At 41.7% G+C, this 17811-nt stretch overlaps 1 protein-coding gene across 6 annotated transcripts in view; it reads right to left on the bottom strand.

The window, feature by feature from the left end:
* NBEA (neurobeachin) overlaps nucleotides 1-17811 on the bottom strand; it is a 786732-nt gene that overhangs the window by 249192 nt on the left and 519729 nt on the right. The gene's annotated exons all lie outside the window — the stretch shown is intronic.

Genomic DNA, 17811 nt, shown 5'->3' with positions numbered 1-17811 from the left:
GTTGATCTGGAGTATATTACTTTCCATGAACAAAAGGTGCCTTATATGTATTTTTTTTTTTTTGCCTTTCATAGCAGTTTTTTTTTACCCTAATAAAACTAAAAAGAATTTCTCAACACTGGAGGAAAATAATGCAACAAAAAAAACCAAAACTGCCTGTGAAAGGTTGTGCATGCGTGATGACATGAACTTTTCTGAAGGAAAAACTCTAGGAACATTTCCTACACACAGACTTTAGATCCGGTTTATATTTAAAGTGACAGACCCAGTATCTTCACAGGTCCACAATACAGACCTGTAGGATGCCTCTATCTAGGCATTGGATTTTCCTCTAGAAGAACTACTGCTAGCAGAGAATGCTTAAGTAATATGGCATGCAATGGAGCATGCTACTATTCAACTATGCAATCAAGGACATGTGGAGGCTCAACATCAGCCATGTAGTAATCAATAGGAGCCACATAAAAGATCTGTACAAATCACAAATCCATAAACATCACTGTGTATGAGGCTTCATTATTAAACTTACCACCACCACCATGTGCTGAATATATTATGAGAAAATCCCATTACAATCCTGAAATATATTTGTTTCACCCCCTAGTAGTAGTGTCATATACTGTGTAGGTAAGTATTATGTCTTGCTGCATAGAAGTGCTGGAAAGAAATATACTGCTTGGTGGAGAACTCCTGAGAAAAATACTAACTGAATACTGATCAAATACTGATAGTGGGGCCGTGTCCTAAGGCCACGTTCACAGGTTCAGTATTTGGTCAGTATTTTTCATCAGTATTTGTAAGCCAAAATCAGCAGTGGGTAATAAATATAGAAATGGTGACGTGTTTCTATTATACTTTTCCTCTGATTTTAGCTGACAAAATCTGATGTAAAATACCGACCAAATACCGAACGTGCGAACGTGGCCTAAGGTCATGGCTTTTAGTGGTGCAGGCATTGTATTCCATATAAATAGGAAAGTTGTGCAGCATTTACTTAATAAGGCTGGTAGGAATGAGTTACAAAACAGATGAAACTGGGGCTCTTTCAAGATATAAATGTGTGTGTTATCCAAGCCTAAATAGTAAAAACATCCACACAACTTTTTTTTTTCACTCCTGAGGATCTCAGGCCTCATTCAGATGTCAGTGATTTTTCACGTGCAAAAACAAAACAAACAAACAAAAAAAGTTCAGGTGTCATCAGTGACCTTTACTGTTAAATAAATAAATGACAAAGCTTCTCCTATTCAATAGTGAGAGGCACAGTGATGCCATCCGTGTGCTGTCCGTGATTTTCACAGACCCATAGACTTGTATGAGTAATTCTGAACAAAGATGCCGATCAGAAACTAATATGTGTCTGTGATTTTTGCAGACACACGGTCCACAAAAAAACCCAAATAAGGCTACGTTCCCACGATGAGCTTTTGGTGTGTTTTCCCTGCATCAAAAATGCAGTGTCTTACAGTTCCAGCAAAGTGGATGGGATTTCTAGAAGTCTCCTGCCCGCTGCGCTTCTTATTGACGCTGCGCAATCTCACCTGCGGTGCGTGTTTCATATCCGCAGCAAGTCAATTTCTCTTGCTGGTATGTGCAGATTTTCCCCCAAAACTTATATTAGATACAGAAAATAAGCAGGTAAAAAATAAACATGGGTTTGTAGTGTGATTCCACTGCAGAAACGTAACCCATGTAATCCGCACATCTAAGAATGTCAATAACGTTCAGTGAAATCAAAATACAAGAAAGTTTAAAAAAGAAAGGAGCTTTATTTAAAGAATGAAACACCAAAGAGAGACAAAAATATGTTAAAAACTGCACACAAAAATGCAATGAAAAAATGCAAGTGACCTAATTTAAATAATAGGTGCAGAAAGTCTGCATCACAAATGCACCAAAAGCTCATGGTGGGAACGTAGCCTAAATTATAATAGGTACGTGGTCTATCCGTCCATCCGTGAAAACTGCTGATAGAACACGTATGTGAAAAACAGACGTGTGAATGAGGCCTTAGTGGTAGTGGTGCACCCTTGTTATGTGTGATGGAGACCTATTAGTTATTGTAGTCACTGGTACAGAAGAAGCCTCCTGGGTGTGTAAGTACAGTACACGGTCGCTGCAAAGACTCGGAGCAGGTGATCCTGCGGGGAATAAACTCTACACCTGAGGACAACATATCCATACAGGCAGCTCAAGACGGATCACACAAGCTCCACAGTGGATGGTGCCACGTAATACGCTATTACCACGGTTAGTAACACTGCTAATAATAATAGCTGGTAATAGCTCTGCCATCTGATCACATAGATGTCTTATCTGTAGGCCTAAACTACAGAATGAGCTGATAATAAGCTGCAGCTGTCAGAGCATCACAAGGATGTGTGAACAGATAAGGCCCTATTCACATATACGATTTTTTAGATAGACTGCAAAATAATAAATAAATAAAAAAAAAAAAACATGCGCAATTTTTATCGAATCACCCATTCAAGTGAATAGGCTCAGGAAAAAAAGATCAGGCCGCACGTGAATACAATCTGTGCGCCGTCTCTCACCGGCAAACACAAAGAAAAGCGTGCAAACCTTTATCAGGTTTTTTTCCTTATATGTGGATGACAAACGGATGATGAAAAATGCACACATGAACCAAAAACTACAAAAGATGGGATCCAGCACACTGACGGAGGCCTACGTTGCTTTAGACGGAGGCCTACGTTGCTTTAGACGGAGGCCTACGTTGCTTTAGACGGAGGCCTACGTTGCTTTAGACGGAGGCCTACGTTGCTTTAGACGGAGGCCTACGTTGCTTTAGACGGAGGCCTACGTTGTTTTTTGGCTATAGAAACGCTGTGCTGTGTACAGGACGTGGGAAAATATTTAAGCACAATGCCATATTTGTAACCCCGTATTGCACATAGTCATCACATCAGGAAAATATTACAGCTATGGATACTCTGTATTGTTTCTGGTAAAAAACCCACCTCCCCAGAGGAGGGGAAGGGGCCGGTGATCCAGCTTAGCCGATGCCAATCACAAGCAGCCCAGGCAGGAGCCTCCCCTCCTCTCTCCAGCATCTCCAGCACAGATGGCCAGGTGCAGCCTGCAGTAAGCCCACTGCATTAACCCCTCCCGGGCACATTAACACCCTCGCTGTGACCACACCATTAACTCACCCAATGGGATACATACAGTCCGCTCCAGGGCTTTTATCACTAGTTCTATAGCAGCTGTATGAATCTGGACGTCACTAAATCTAACCTAAAATAAAATCCACCTTCCATATTGATGAGCCCCTGAGTACAATCTACTGTCCGTAAATACGCAGACATTTCAGGCTGGAGAGACGCTGACTACAGTGGTCAATGGGATTATGGACAGAGAATGTCTGCCCTCTGCCCATGACTTTATCCGGCATATGACCAGACATGTACAACATGTATGTGTGACATTAGCAGCTCACAGCTCTGTGCTCATTCATTAACGCCCCCAGACCAATTACAGCTCATGTCACCACCAGATGGACAGACACAGAGCACCGGCAGCAATGTAGGCAGATTATTAATTTCCTAATACAACACTGGTATTACGGCATATGCCATGACAAGGTGGAGGAGAAGAGGTGGCTATTACAACTTCTCCCTGAAATTACATGACTCTAGCAAAGCATGTCTGAAGGCGAAGGACGCCTTGTCGTAGTCAAAAGGAGCATGCAAACCCCTCTGAGAATGTGAAGTTAATCCACTCCAGCTATAGAGAGCGGATTATGTCATAATCCCCTCTGGGAGATGCCGGCTCTGCTCACATCCCATATTATAGTGTTTACATAAGGTTCATCAAGCTGCTGCACATTCTCTTTGTTGCCATTAATTATTATCGTGTCCTAGGGAGCATGTCACTATTAAAGTAATTAATTAATTGGGCCCCATTTTTACAAGGGTTGTCCAAGACTATTTTTTTTTAATTAAAGGTCTAAAAACTAACAAAGGCAACTACCTGCCAGTTCTATGTGGCACTGGCTCAGAGCAATCACCAACCGCTGCATATCAACAGAGATGCTCTTCCTCTTCCAGGCTGCTCTGTCGATGGGGCGCGACTGCAGACGTCATGCTGACTTGACAGGTGGCTCCCCGCAGGTAGGCAGTGGGGTGCCTGCTGTCAATCATTAGTCACACCCAATCAACAAGAGCAGAGCGGAAGGGAAGCTGCTGCTCTGTCTATGTGACGTAAGTGGAAGTCGCTGGGTGACCATCAAGAGAGGTCCGTGACTGCTCAATGCCGGCAGAGATTGGCACCAGGCACAACAGGCAGGTAGTTAGCAACTACGCAACTGTTCGTTATTAGGTTCATAATAAAAAAATCAAATAGTCCTAGATAACCCCCTTTAATTTTCCAAAATCCAGTGATTATTGAAATTTTGGTAAGATAACAGGGCACATCACACAGGCCCAGGATCCAGCCAGCATTAGGACAATGCAGGGATTCAGTGTCCACACACTACAGACAAAATAAAGATCAAGTCATTACCACATTACAGCAGATGAGTTTTGGGAACAGAAAACACTAATATTGTGGAAATGTTGCCTTTGTGACCAGCATCTATAGAAGTGGTGGGTTGGAATGAAAAAACTGCCATGTGGTCCTCATTTCGTACCTACTAGGAAAATTCAGTGTTTAGAAAATTGGGTCTTTTTACTTTGTGGATATTTCAGATCATATTGACCCCAAGACCTCATTCACACGACAGTGATTTTTCATGTATGCAAACCCCCCCCCCCAAAAAACATCATATGTTTATCAGTGTTTGGTCAGTTTGTTAGTTTTTACCAGCAGTATTTCATCAGTGATTTTCTCATAACAATAAAAAGTGGCAAAGCTTCTCCTACCCAGTATGATGGTAAAACAGACAAATGACCATTGAGCTGTCAGTGATTGCACAGTATATGGACTCCATAAGCTTTCATGGGTAATTTTGAACCATGACTTGAATCAAAAACAGACATGTTTCCGTGATTGCTTTTGCGGACACACATTGTGCAAAAACACATGTGAACAGCTCCATAGATTATGATGGGTACCTGCTCTATGCCTTTAAAATATGGGCAGAACATGTACGTGATCTACGGATGTCTGAATGAGGTCTAAATTGTATGTGCATGCTCCTATACAGTCATGTAGGTCAACATTTGACTGGTGCAAAAATATTATATTATATATAATATATGGATCTATAGACTTCAATGTCCTCATAGAAATTTATAAACGCATATTAGAAAGCAATTTCCATATGCTGCATGAAAATAAATCCAGAGTTAAAACATTATTGGAATAATGCAGAGGCACGTTAAATACAACCCTTTCCTACCGACTGATCACCCCGATTCCTGCTGCTGCTAAACCCGGCAAACATTACTTCCCTGGGGTAAGTGGTGACCAGCCAAGTATTTACACTGTAGCTTCAGGGAAAATGTAGTTTTGCGAGACAAATTCAGGTCCACCAGAAAGAGAGCTGATCTTACTGAGCGGTTCTCCTATCTGGCTCATAGGGGAGGGTCCTAAGTATCTGACGACCCGTTATGATCTACATATCCCCCGATAGGGCATATGAACAGGAATGGACTTCCGAGACAAGCATTAAATAAACTCCAGCATTTTAGAATCCAACTTGGAAAATCCTTGTTTCTCTCCTCACAAGGAAACCAATATATGTTGAAAAGACTTCCCCCTTAACCATCAGGCACATATACATCCATCATAAGCAGGTGCTTGTTGTAGCATCAATATATCCATCACAATAATCTTGTGGGTACTGCCCGGCATACACAGGAGATTGTAGCAGGAGCACAGCTATTAATACACAGCAGGGCTGTTGGTGCATCTGTGGTGACTGGAGATGTCTTCAATCCTGGATGCAAATATTGGCAGCAGCAGCATCTAAGCTGTTTCACATGAAGATGGGGCTCCCTCTCTCTGGCTATTGACACCCTGCAGCAGATTGCGGAGAACCGAAAGGTTACCATGGCAGATGGGGCATTTAAGGGTATGTGCACACCGTCAGGAATGGTAGCGCTTTGAACGCAGCATACTTGGTGCAGCGTTCAAAGCGCTGCAGACAGGTGAAGCCGCATGTGTTCACTTAACACATGCGGCTTCACCGCATCCTATCCATTGCACTGGTAGAATTTATCTTGCGGAGACCAGCATCTCCGCAAGAGAAATAGACATGCTGCAGTCTGTGAAGACGCACCGCGTGTCCGTCTCCGCGGGTGATCCGCAGGAGCACGGGAACGCATAGCGGACATGGGATTTCTACAAATCCCATCCACTATGCTGTAACATCTGGGCGCTGTGGATAGCACGCAGCACAAGTGTCCTACGTCCAATCCGCAGCGATTACTGATCGTCTGCACATACCCTAACGAAGGTAACCAGTGTTTTTCATATCTATTAGGCCCGGTAACAATCATGATATAGGGTGATGGTTGCCTGACTGTGTAAGGGCCCGTGAACAATACTGATTTTCCTGGACAAGTGCTACCTGTAGTTTTGTCAGAAAGCATACATACCTATGATATTCTATGAGGCTGTGCGTGCGTCCTATTTTTTACTTAAATTGAGAGGTCCGTGGAAAAAATTGGGAGAAATGTCCGATTTTCATCCGCGTGTCGGATCAAAATAGTCCATGCAAGTCTATGGGTCCATGAAAAAAATCAGACTGCACTTGGATGACATCAGTGCTGTCCTATTTTGATGGACTGGCAGAATAAAGTAGGTGGAGAAACTTTTGCCACTCTGATCAGACACTGATCAGATACATTGGACAGTTTGTCTCGCATACCCCAACACTGAAAAGTCAATAATGCTGTAGAATACTCTACAGCAGTGTTTCCCAAACCCCATCCTCACGGCCCCCCACAGGTCATGTTTTCAGGATCTCCTTAGTATTGCACAGGTGAGAGAATTCCTGATGCCTTGATGATACTTCCATCACCTGTGTAATACTAAGGAGGATCCTGAAAACATGACCTGTGGGGGGCCGTGAGGATGGGGTTTGGGAAACACTGCTCCACAGCATTAAACAAATGATCAAGATAATTTCTTAAAATTTCCAAAGGATACAAAAATGTAAAAGGGAAAACAATGAGTTTAATGAAATCCACAAAAAAAAAGCAAAAAAAAAAAAAAAAGCTTTAAGCCTTTTTTTTCAGTAGAAATATTATTTTAAATAATTTATATAAAAATCAGCCCCCACAGCCCCACCGAGAAAAAAACTAAAAAAGCTATAGCTCTCGGAATGCAACAATGAAAAAAAAAAGTCTGGGTCATTAAGGGCAAAACCAGCCTTGTCGTTAAAACAAGAATAGAATAATTGTAAGCTACAAATATCAAATATACCACAAAGAGTTTTAACAAAAAATATGTTTTTATAAAAGATAAATAGACATTCGCTTTTATTTTAGTGTTTAGCAATACCGGTTCTGACCAAAACATTTCTTTAAAATCCCAAACTTGTCAGTATAAAATCTGCACAATTATCAGCATCTAAATGTGCTTGAAAATGGCTAGGAAATGTAATGCAAAGTATTTTAGATACTTGGTTAATGGCTTATTACAGAACAATTCAGCTTTAACGGCACAAAACCTTTCATTCTTTTTAATGCCAGTGTGAAAATGTCAAAAACACTGACCACACTGGGCCAATAGTAATAGCATTTAGGCCTGATTCAGATGGCAGGTGTTCTTCACGTACGAGAAAAACGGACAGAGTTTCATCATTGTGACATCCAAGTCTCATCAGAGTTTGATGGAAAAAATAAACCACTGCTATCAGTCTGTCAAAATCAGAAAGCGGAACAAGGAAAAAATAACCAGCTCATCCGGGTAAATATGTCCAAACACCAGGGAAGCTCGCGATCACACCGCTGCCAGCATCCAAACTTGGTAAGAAGGAGAAAAGAAGATCCAGCTTCCAGATATGGTAATATTAAAAAAGATTTTTCTTTATTATAAATCCTTAAAAACTACATACACAAAAATGCATTTGTGCATGTGTGAGGATAGGGGGAGGACATCATAAAAACCAAACGCGTTTCAAACACAGGTCGCGTTCTTAAACTTTTTCTGACCAAGCTGGAAAATCAGAAAGCAAATGGATGGCATCCAAGTGCTGCCCAATTTATTCATGGACTCAGAGACTTTCATTGCCAAGTTTGATCCGAGACTTGGATCAATATCAGTCAGGTTTCCAAGATTTTGTAGGGACCACTTAGTCCGCAAAAAAATCATGAACATGTGAACACTTCTATAAATTGTCATGGGTACAAATTGGATCCATGACAAAAAAAAAAAACGGATGTATGTGAAAAACTAACGTGTGAATGAGTCTTATTCTTAGCTGGTTTATGAAGGATTGCAGGTTTGGTCACAATCATTTCTGCAACTTGCTCTTCAACTCAATAGAAAATGATGTATGCGCATACTAATATTTATATTGCTCAATACTTGGAAAGTAAAAAACAAAACAGTAATGCTCAAACTTGACAGTCCATTTACCCTTCAAGGTAAGCGCACTATTAATGTAAAAAAATAATAAAAAAAAAAACTAAAATTAATAATAATCAGAATGCCTCATTGTCCCCAATTTACATTTTTTAACCCATTTTTCTTTTTTTGTCCTGTGGTATTAATTGGCCTTTTTGGTGCCAAATTCTTCAAAGTGGCGTACATGATTCATGAATCAAAATGTAAAAAAAAAGGTCTTTTTTCTGTTTTGAATTATTTATGTGACTTTTCAGTACCAAAAGTCACACATTTGGCAAAAGGTCGCAGAAATTGCATTAAAACACCGGCGTACTCAAAATACACCAAGGGGGATGGTAGTGGAGTAAATTTTGAGACTTCTTTAAAAAAAAAAATATCAAGTGATGAATCAGGGGAAAACATCTTGAATCACTACTGTACTACGGCCACAAAGCAGATAAAGGAAAAACAACAATGGGTGAGCACATATAAAATAGACTTAAAGGTGCAAATAGAATAATGATTTGTGTGCAAAGAAGAAAAAAAACACACAAAACTAGAGAAAAACAGGCACAAAGGCATTGATGAATTGGGACCATTGGGTGTGGTGAAGACCAGGATATGCCAGTTAGGGAAGATTTGCAAAAAAGAAAAATTATATATATATATATATTTTGTATATAGAATTATACAGAATTTTCTTCACACATCAAAAATAGTAAGGCTTCCATTCAATCAGGGAATGTTGGTAAAAATATCTTTCCTTACATAACTAAGACACTTTTCAGCTCACTGATCTCTTCCGCTCCAAATACCACAATGTACTTTTCATTCTATGGTCTTGTGGGATCTTTAAAGCCTTGGGCAATTGATCAGACTGTAATCTCTGCATTGACATCCCATAATGTTTTCAGCTCTTACCTGTATTACCTCTAAATAATATGGATGGATTCACGTTACATGCAAATGACAAGCTGTCCATATATTTTTGCATAAACTTTAGTAATATTTCTATTTTTTATTAAATCAAATATATTTTATTAAATCTATTTTTTATTAAATATTAATGCACATCATGCTGCCGTTAGATTATGTATGTGAGGCTATTAGTGGGTGATGGTCAGGTACTTGGCAACACATGAACACCATACACTTCGGACGAGTGTATGTAAAATGTTCCAATTGTCATAAAAAAAAAAAGAAGAAGAAAACACAAATTTTTATCTGCATCGATATCCGTATGTTTGTTTTCTACATCCTCAGGAATCTGTTTTGTAGATCAACAATTTAAAATATAATAATAGTGCAGAAACTAGTATCTATGTTAATAATTGCAGTGGCTCCATAACGGATGCCGTATGTCTGGTGTCCACGTAGTTTCCGTTCTTTTCAGTGTATCCCTTTAATGGGTGAATATGACCTAAAAAATGGATCTGATTGATGCAAGCTGCATGTTGCAATTACAGTTTTTGAAGGTACAGTTGAAACCAGAAATCAGAATAAACCTTTCCCGTTTTAGGTCAATTAGGATTACCTTAATTTTTAATATTTGGCAAATGCAAGAATAATGAGAGAGAGAGAGAATGTTTTAAGGCATTTTTACTTACTGCAAAGTCAAGAGTTTACATACATTTCATTAGTATTTGGTACCATTGCCCTTAAACTGAATGACTTGGGTCAAACATTTGGGATATCCTTCCACAAGCTTCTCACAATAGTTGGTCGTAATCTGGGCCCATTCCCCCTGACCAGCGCTGTGGAGTCGGAGTCGGAGCCCATTTTGGTGGAGTCGGTATAAAATGGACCAACTCCAACTCCTAAAATATATAATAAATTGGGTACAGTAGTACAATGCAGTTTGTTGGGAATATATTTTTCATAAGAATTTGGGAAAGTTCTGAAATGTCCTATAAATGTCTGTCCTATTCCTTATGTAAGGGTCTAGACTTTTAGCTCAGATGAATCTCTGCTACAGTAAATTTATCACTTACACATGAGCCGTGTATGAGTGAGCCGGGGTCGTGGAGTCGGAGTTGGAGTCTGTGTCATGGAAATTGAGGAGTCGGAGTTGGAGGTTTGGCTTACCGACTCCACCGCCCTGCTCCTGACAAAACTGGTGTAACTGATCCAGGTTTGTAGGTCGCCTTGCTCGCACCTGCCTTTTCAGCTTTGCCCATAAATTTTCAATAGGATTGAGATCAGGGCTTTGTGATGGCCACTCCAAAACATTGACTTTTTTTATCCTTAAGCCACTTTATTACCATTTTGCCCATGAAGTGGGTACGGAAAGTATTCAGACCCCTTTAAATTTTTCACTCTTTGTTTCATTGCAGCCATTTGGTAAATTCTAAAAAGTTCTTTTTTTTTCTCATTAAAGTACACTCTGCACCTCATCTTGACTAAAAAAAAACAGAAATGTAGAAATTTTTGCAAATTTATTAAAAAAGAAAAACTGAAATATCACATGGTCATAAGTATACAGACGCTTTGCTCAGACACTCATATTTAAGTCACATGCTGTCCATTTCCTTGTGATCCTCCTTGAGATGGTTCTACTCCTTCATTGGAATCCAGCTGTATTTAATTAAACTGATAGGACTTGATTTGGAAAGGCACACACCTGTCTATATAAGACCTCACAGCTCACAGTGCATGTCAGACCAAATGGGAATCATGAGCTCAAAGGAACTGCCCAAGGAGCTCAGAGACAGAATTGTGGCAAGGCACAGATCTGGCCAAGGTTACAAAATAATTAATGCATTACTCAAGGTTCCTAAGAGCACAGTGGCCTCCATAATCCTTAAATGGAAGAAGTTTGGGACCACCAGAAGTCTTCCTAGACCTGGCCGTAAAGCCAAACTGAGCAATCGTGGGAGAAGAGCCTTGGTGAGATAGGTAAAGAAGAACCCCAATATCACTGTGGCTGAGCTCCAGAGATGCAGTAGGGAGATGGGAGAAAGTTCCACAAAGTCAACTATCACTGCAGCCCTCCACCAGTCGGGCCTTTATGGCAGAGTGGCCCGACGGAAGCCTCTCCTCAGTGCAAGACATATGAAAGCCCGCATAGAGTTTGCTCAAAAACACATGAAGGACTCCCAGACTATGAGAAATAAGATTCTCTGGTCTGATGAGATGAAGATAGAACTTTTTGGTGATAATTCTAAGCGGTATGTGTGGAGAAAACCAGGCACTGCTCATCACCTGCCCAACACAATCCCAACAGTGACATGTTATGGGGGTGTTTTTCAGCTGCAGGGACAGGACGACTGATTGCAATTGAAGGAAACATGAATGTGGCCAAGTACAGAGATATCCTGGATGAAAACCTCTTCCAGAGTGCTCTGGACCTCGGACTTGGCTGAAGGTTCACCTTCCAACAAGACAATGACCCTAAGCACACAGCTAAAATAACAAGGAGTGGCTTCAGAACAGCTCAGTGACCATTCTTGACTGGCCCAGCCAGAGCCCTGACCTAAACCCAATTGAGCATCTCTGGAGAGAGCTGAAAATTGCTGTCCACCAACGTTCACCATCCAACCTGATGGAACTGGAGAGGATCTGCAAGGAAGAATGGCAGAGGATCCCCAAATCCAGGTGTGAAAAACTTGTAGCATCATTCCCAAGAAGACTCATGGCTGTACTAGCTCAAAAGGGTGCTTCTACTCAATACTGAGCAAAGGGTCTGAATACTTATCACCATGTGATATTTCAGTTTTTCTTTTTTAATACATTTGCAAAAATTTCTACATTTCTGTTTTTTTCCAGTCAAGATGGGGTGCAGAGAATACTTTAATGAGAAAAAAAAAAGAATTTTTTAGAATTTACCAAATGGCAGCAATGAAACAAAGAGTGAAAAATTTAAAGGGGTCTGAATACTTTCCGTACCCACTGTATGCTCCGGGTCATTGTTTATTTGGAAGACACATTGCCGCCTAAGCTTTGAGAAGTGCACCAGTCCATCCTGCAGCAAAACAACCCACAACATGATGCTGCCACCCCAGTGTTTCACAGTTGGGATGGTGTTCTTAGGCTTCCAAGCTTCTCCCTTTTTCATCCAAACGTAACGATGGTCATTATGCCCAAAAAGTTCAATTTTAGTTTCATCAGACCAAAGGATAAATCTCAAAAAATTAAGGTCTTTGTTCCAGTGTGCATTTGCAAACATTAATCTGGCTTTTTTATGTTTCTTTTGGAGTAATGGCTTCTTCCTGGCAGAGTGGCCTTTCAGCCCAGGTTGATACAGTACTCGTTTCACTGTGGTTATTGACACAATGTTTCCGGCTTCTGCCATCATCTTCACAAGGTCTTTCGCTTGGGTTGATATGCACATGTCGGAACAAACCACGTTCATCTCTGGGAAACTGAACCCATCTCCTTCCTGAGCGGTATGATGGCTGGACGTTCCCATCTTGTTTGTACTTGCGTATAATTGTACAGATAAATGAGGCACCTTCAGGTATCTTGAAACTGTACCCAAGAATGAGCTAGACTTGTGCAGGTCCACAATTCTGTTCATGATATCTTGGCTGATTTCTTTAGACTTTCCCATGATGCTGCACAAAGAAGCAGTGTGTTTCAGCTGTGCATTAAAATACATCCACAGGTGTGTCTCTAACTCAGAAGTTGCCAAGAAAACTATCAAGCTTCCAAACACATGACATCATCATATGGGCAGTCCAGAAATGTTTAAAGGCATAGGAATCTTCGTGTATGTAAACTTTTGACTTTGCAGTAAGTAAGTACTTTCTCTCTCTCACATTATTCTGGCATTTGGCAAATATTACAAATTATAGTAATCCTAATTGACCTAAAACGGGAAAGGTTTATTCTGATTTCATGCATATGAGTCTTTATACAGTGTATGTAAACTTCCGGTTTCAACTGTATACACACACACACACACACACACACACATATATATATATACTGCACTGTGCTAAACATTTATATATATATCTTAGTATTTGTATATAAAGTGGGAATGCAATGAACCAGACAAACAGTGTGATGTTGATTATTGAGTACTTTTAGGCGTAGTGATCTTTTACATAACAAAGGACGTAATAATATTTTGGAGTATGTTTATTTGTTGCATTTAACGGCTCTCCAATGACAGCCAATGCTCCATAGTCTTGCCTGGTATAATAATTTCTGGACCAGGCTGATTCTAGATGTGTGTGGATCCAGGGTAAAACTTGGTGTATCCTAACCACTACTTTGACAAGCACAGAGCATGTTTACCCCTATGTCTAGATTTGCCTGGCAGACACTGGCCTTGTCCTGCCTCTGGACTCTACCTCACAGGACTGAAGTAAGAGGTTGGTCTAGAGGAGGGATGCCAAACCCACAGAGGGCCAAAATGAAAAACTTAGACAAAGTCGCGGGCCAACCAGACCAGTATACAGTATAATGGGCCCCACATAGTCCTCTATACAGTATAATGGCCCCACATAGTCCTCCATACAGTATAATAGGCCCCACATAGCCCTCCATACAGTATAAGGGGTTCCACATAGTCCTCCATACAGTATAATGGGCCCCACATAGTCCTCCATACAGTATAATGGCCCCCACATAGTCCTCCATACAGTATAATGGGCCCCACATAGTCCGCCATACAGTATAATGGGCCCCACATAACCCTCTATACAGTATAATGGCCCCACATAGTCCTCCATACAGTATAATAGGCCCCACATAGCCCTCCATACAGTATAAGGGGTTCCACATAGTCCTCCATACAGTATAATGGGCCGCACATAGTCCTCCATACAGTATAATGGCCCCACATAGTCCTCCATACAGTATAATGGCCCCACATAGTCCTCCATACAGTAAAATAAAGGTGGCTGTTCTGGTTTCGCGGGCCAAATATAATCACCCTGCGGGCCAGAGTTTGACATGTATGGTATAGAAGTTTCTAACCCGAGGCTTATATCAGTCATATAGGCATTGATTAAAGGGAAAAAAAGAAAAAAAGATAAGAAAACAAACCTGTAATTACTAGCAGTCACAGAAGAAATCTGCAGTTTATAACATTTAAAAAATGTGCAGCAGTCTCATAGGAAGTGCGGCTGAAGGGAGAAAGTTAAAGGAGTATTCCCATCTCCAAGATCCTCTCTCAATATGTAGTAGGTGTAATAATATTAGCTAATACCTCCAATTAGAAATGAAGTATAGTTATTCTGATTTGCTATTTCACTTACCCATGTACAGGGCATTGCAGTAGCTTAAGTATCCATGGTTACGACCACTCATAGTGACAGTTGTTACTGGTCATAACCATGGCTAAGCTACATGGGGTAAGCAACATAGTGAATCAGAAGAATTATACTACATTTCTAATTGGAGGTATTTGCCAACATGATTATTATTACATCTTCCACATATGGGATATTGGGGATGGAAATACCCTTTAAAATTATATTCTCTGAGTAGCTGGTTGCTTCCAGTCATCGGGGCGGTGCCAGGGCTGTGAGGGTAGCTGTAATCCCTGCACCCTGACTGACAGCTTGCTCAGTACACACGCTACTGAAGACTGTCAGTCACGGTGCAGGAGGAGGGTTTATTGTGTAGTGAGTGCTGACTGTTCATTGCCCTGAGGACTACAGGGAGAATACAATCTTATTTTCTCCCTGCAGCCACACTTACATTTAGACAGCAGAATATGTTTAAAACACTATATAACTGCATATGGCAGCATGTGAATACTTTTTTTTTTTTTTTGCTTACACTCATATTCGATCTTATAAAACTAAACATTAATCTTAATTATTCAAAAGTAAATGTCATTATAATTTTTTTTTTTTTTTTAACATGTCAGGACTAGTGTTGAGCATTCTGATACTGAAATATCGGGTATCGGCCGATATTCGCGGTATCGGAATTCCGATACTCTTAGAATATCGGATGTTCCCATAATGCCTGCGCTCTGCAGTGTCTCTGAAGGATGACAAGCTGGATGGCAGCGTTCAGCTGCGATCCAGCCTGTCATCAGAATGCCATCCCAGCGTGAGAGAATTCTCCTGATTGTTTAAAAGTCGGCGGGCGGTAAAAAGCCGCCGGCTTTTAAACAATCACACAGCCCCATACTGCTTCCCCGCAGCCTCCCACCCCGATCCTCCGCTCCCCCCATCCTGATCGTAAGTTAGTGAAAAGACTTCACCGCCGGCTTTCCCGTTCTGTGCTGCGCTTTCCCGCCGGTTATTTCAAATGAACAGCTGAGGTATCAGGTGATGCCGATCAGCTGTTCATTTGAAGAAGCCGCGGTGCCCTCAGAGGGTTCATGTGAGCTCATGCTTGACTGCATGAACTCACATGAACTTTCCCACGGCCACACAAGTCAGCCTCACCTCCGAGACCATCAGAAAGGTCATGATTGGTGTGTGCGCGGTGTCTGTGCGATGTCTGCGGGTGTGCGCGGTGTCTGTGCAATGTCTGCGGGTGTGTGCGTGCAGGCAGACATAGGCCGATGTGACACTACTACTCCCATCGGCCTATGTCTGTCCCCCGTCCACTCGTGCCAGCAGGATCAGCTTGATGGGAGCAGTAGTTCCCATCAGCCTGATCCTGTTATTTTTGCCCCTATACGTGTTTTATTTTTCAGGCCCCTATATATATTTGTTTTTGGTCCCCAATAAATTTTAAATACATTTCATTGGTGGCCAGTGGTTACCTAAAATAAATTAGTTTATACATTACCTGTCCCCGCCGATCGCCACCTAAAATAAAGTAAAAAATAAAAAACTACACCTATACTCACCTAGACACCTAATTCCCCGAAGCAATCGATCTCCTGTAATAAAATATAAAATAATAAACGACAACCTTATCCTTACCCCTCCGTAGTAGTCCACGAGTGTCCCATGATGATCTCCAGTTTAGAGCAGCCACATAGAATGTGACCGCTCTGAACCGCTGCCGCAGCTAGAATGATGGTGCCGTAAAGCAGCCCCGTCATTGCATAAGCGGGTTCGCCGGAGTTCAGGCAGCGCTGCTCCGGTTAGCTCCTTTACAGCCCCGCTGTACCGTGAGAAATTCCCACGGTACAGCAGTGCCGTAAAGGAGGTCACTGGAGCAGCGCTGCCTGAATGCGCTCCGGTGACCTCAGTCAGGGACTCACGCTGCCGGGAGCAGACGTGTTCCCGGCAGCGTGAGCTTACAGCAGCCATGACAGCTGTCACCATCTCCAGATGTGACAGCTGTGCATGGGAGATCAGCGCAGGAACGTGGACAGGTAACTATTTTTTTTTTAGTAAACTAAGAATTAAATAAAATGGTGTGTTTTATTTCAAATAAATTATTTTTTTCTGGGTGTAGTGTGTGTTTTTTCTTTTTAACACTTTGTAGGTTAGTAATGGGGGTGTCTTATAGACGCCCATCATTACTAACCTGGGCTTCATGGCAGCTGGCGCTGACATGAACCCCACCACTATTACCCCACTGCCACCGCACCAGGGCAGCGTGGAAGAGCGAGGCTAAGTGCCAGAATTGGCGCATCCTATGGATGCGCCATTTCTGGGGTGGCTGACGGCTGGTGTTTCTAGCTTGGGAGGGGGCCAATATTCATGGCACCCTTCCTGGGCTATTAATATCAGCCCCCAGCTGTCTGCCTAGCCTTTGCTAGCTATTAAAATAGGGGGGACCCCACATCATTTTTTGGGTGGGGTCCCCTATTTTAATAGCTAGTAAAGGTTAGGTATTCAGCTGGGGGCTGATATTAGTAGCCTGGGAAGCTCCGTGGGTATTACCCCCTTCCCAGGCTTCAAACATCTGCCCCAGCAGTCTGCTTAACCTCCGCTAGAGACTAAAATTATGGGGGATCCCACGCCAATTTTTTTTTTTAATAAATCCTTTATTTTAACACTAAATGACACTTGAGGGGTTAATAAAGATGCAGTCCCTAAATTATTATTTATTTTTTAATTAATTTTTCCCAAAAATTTTGACGTGGGCTTTGCCATATTTTTGTATGCCAGCCAGGTACAGCATCCAGGAACGGGCTGCCCCCAACTCCCAGCTGCCTATTTGTACCTGGACGGACACAACAATATAGGGAAGCCCTTTTTTTATTATTATTTCATTAATTTCATGAAATAAGTAAAAAAAAAAAAAATACGTGGGGCTTCGCCCTATTTTTGTGTCCAGCCAGGTACAACTAAGCAGCTGGGGGCTGGAATCCACAGCGCAGGGTGGCCCAAGCTTTGTGGGCCCCCCCTGCTGCGAACTGCAGTCCGCAGCCACCCCAGAAAATGGCGCGTTCATAGAAGCGCCATCTTCTGGCGCTGTATCCAG

This window comes from Phyllobates terribilis, unplaced genomic scaffold (assembly GCF_046119375.1).
Source record: "Phyllobates terribilis strain yellow unplaced genomic scaffold, ASM4611937v1 Scaffold_2__4_contigs__length_985480577, whole genome shotgun sequence".
In the NCBI taxonomy this organism is placed as follows: domain Eukaryota; kingdom Metazoa; phylum Chordata; class Amphibia; order Anura; family Dendrobatidae; genus Phyllobates; species Phyllobates terribilis.
The sequence above is the reverse complement of the archived record's forward strand: the minus strand, read 5'-3'. Positions and strand labels throughout refer to the sequence as shown.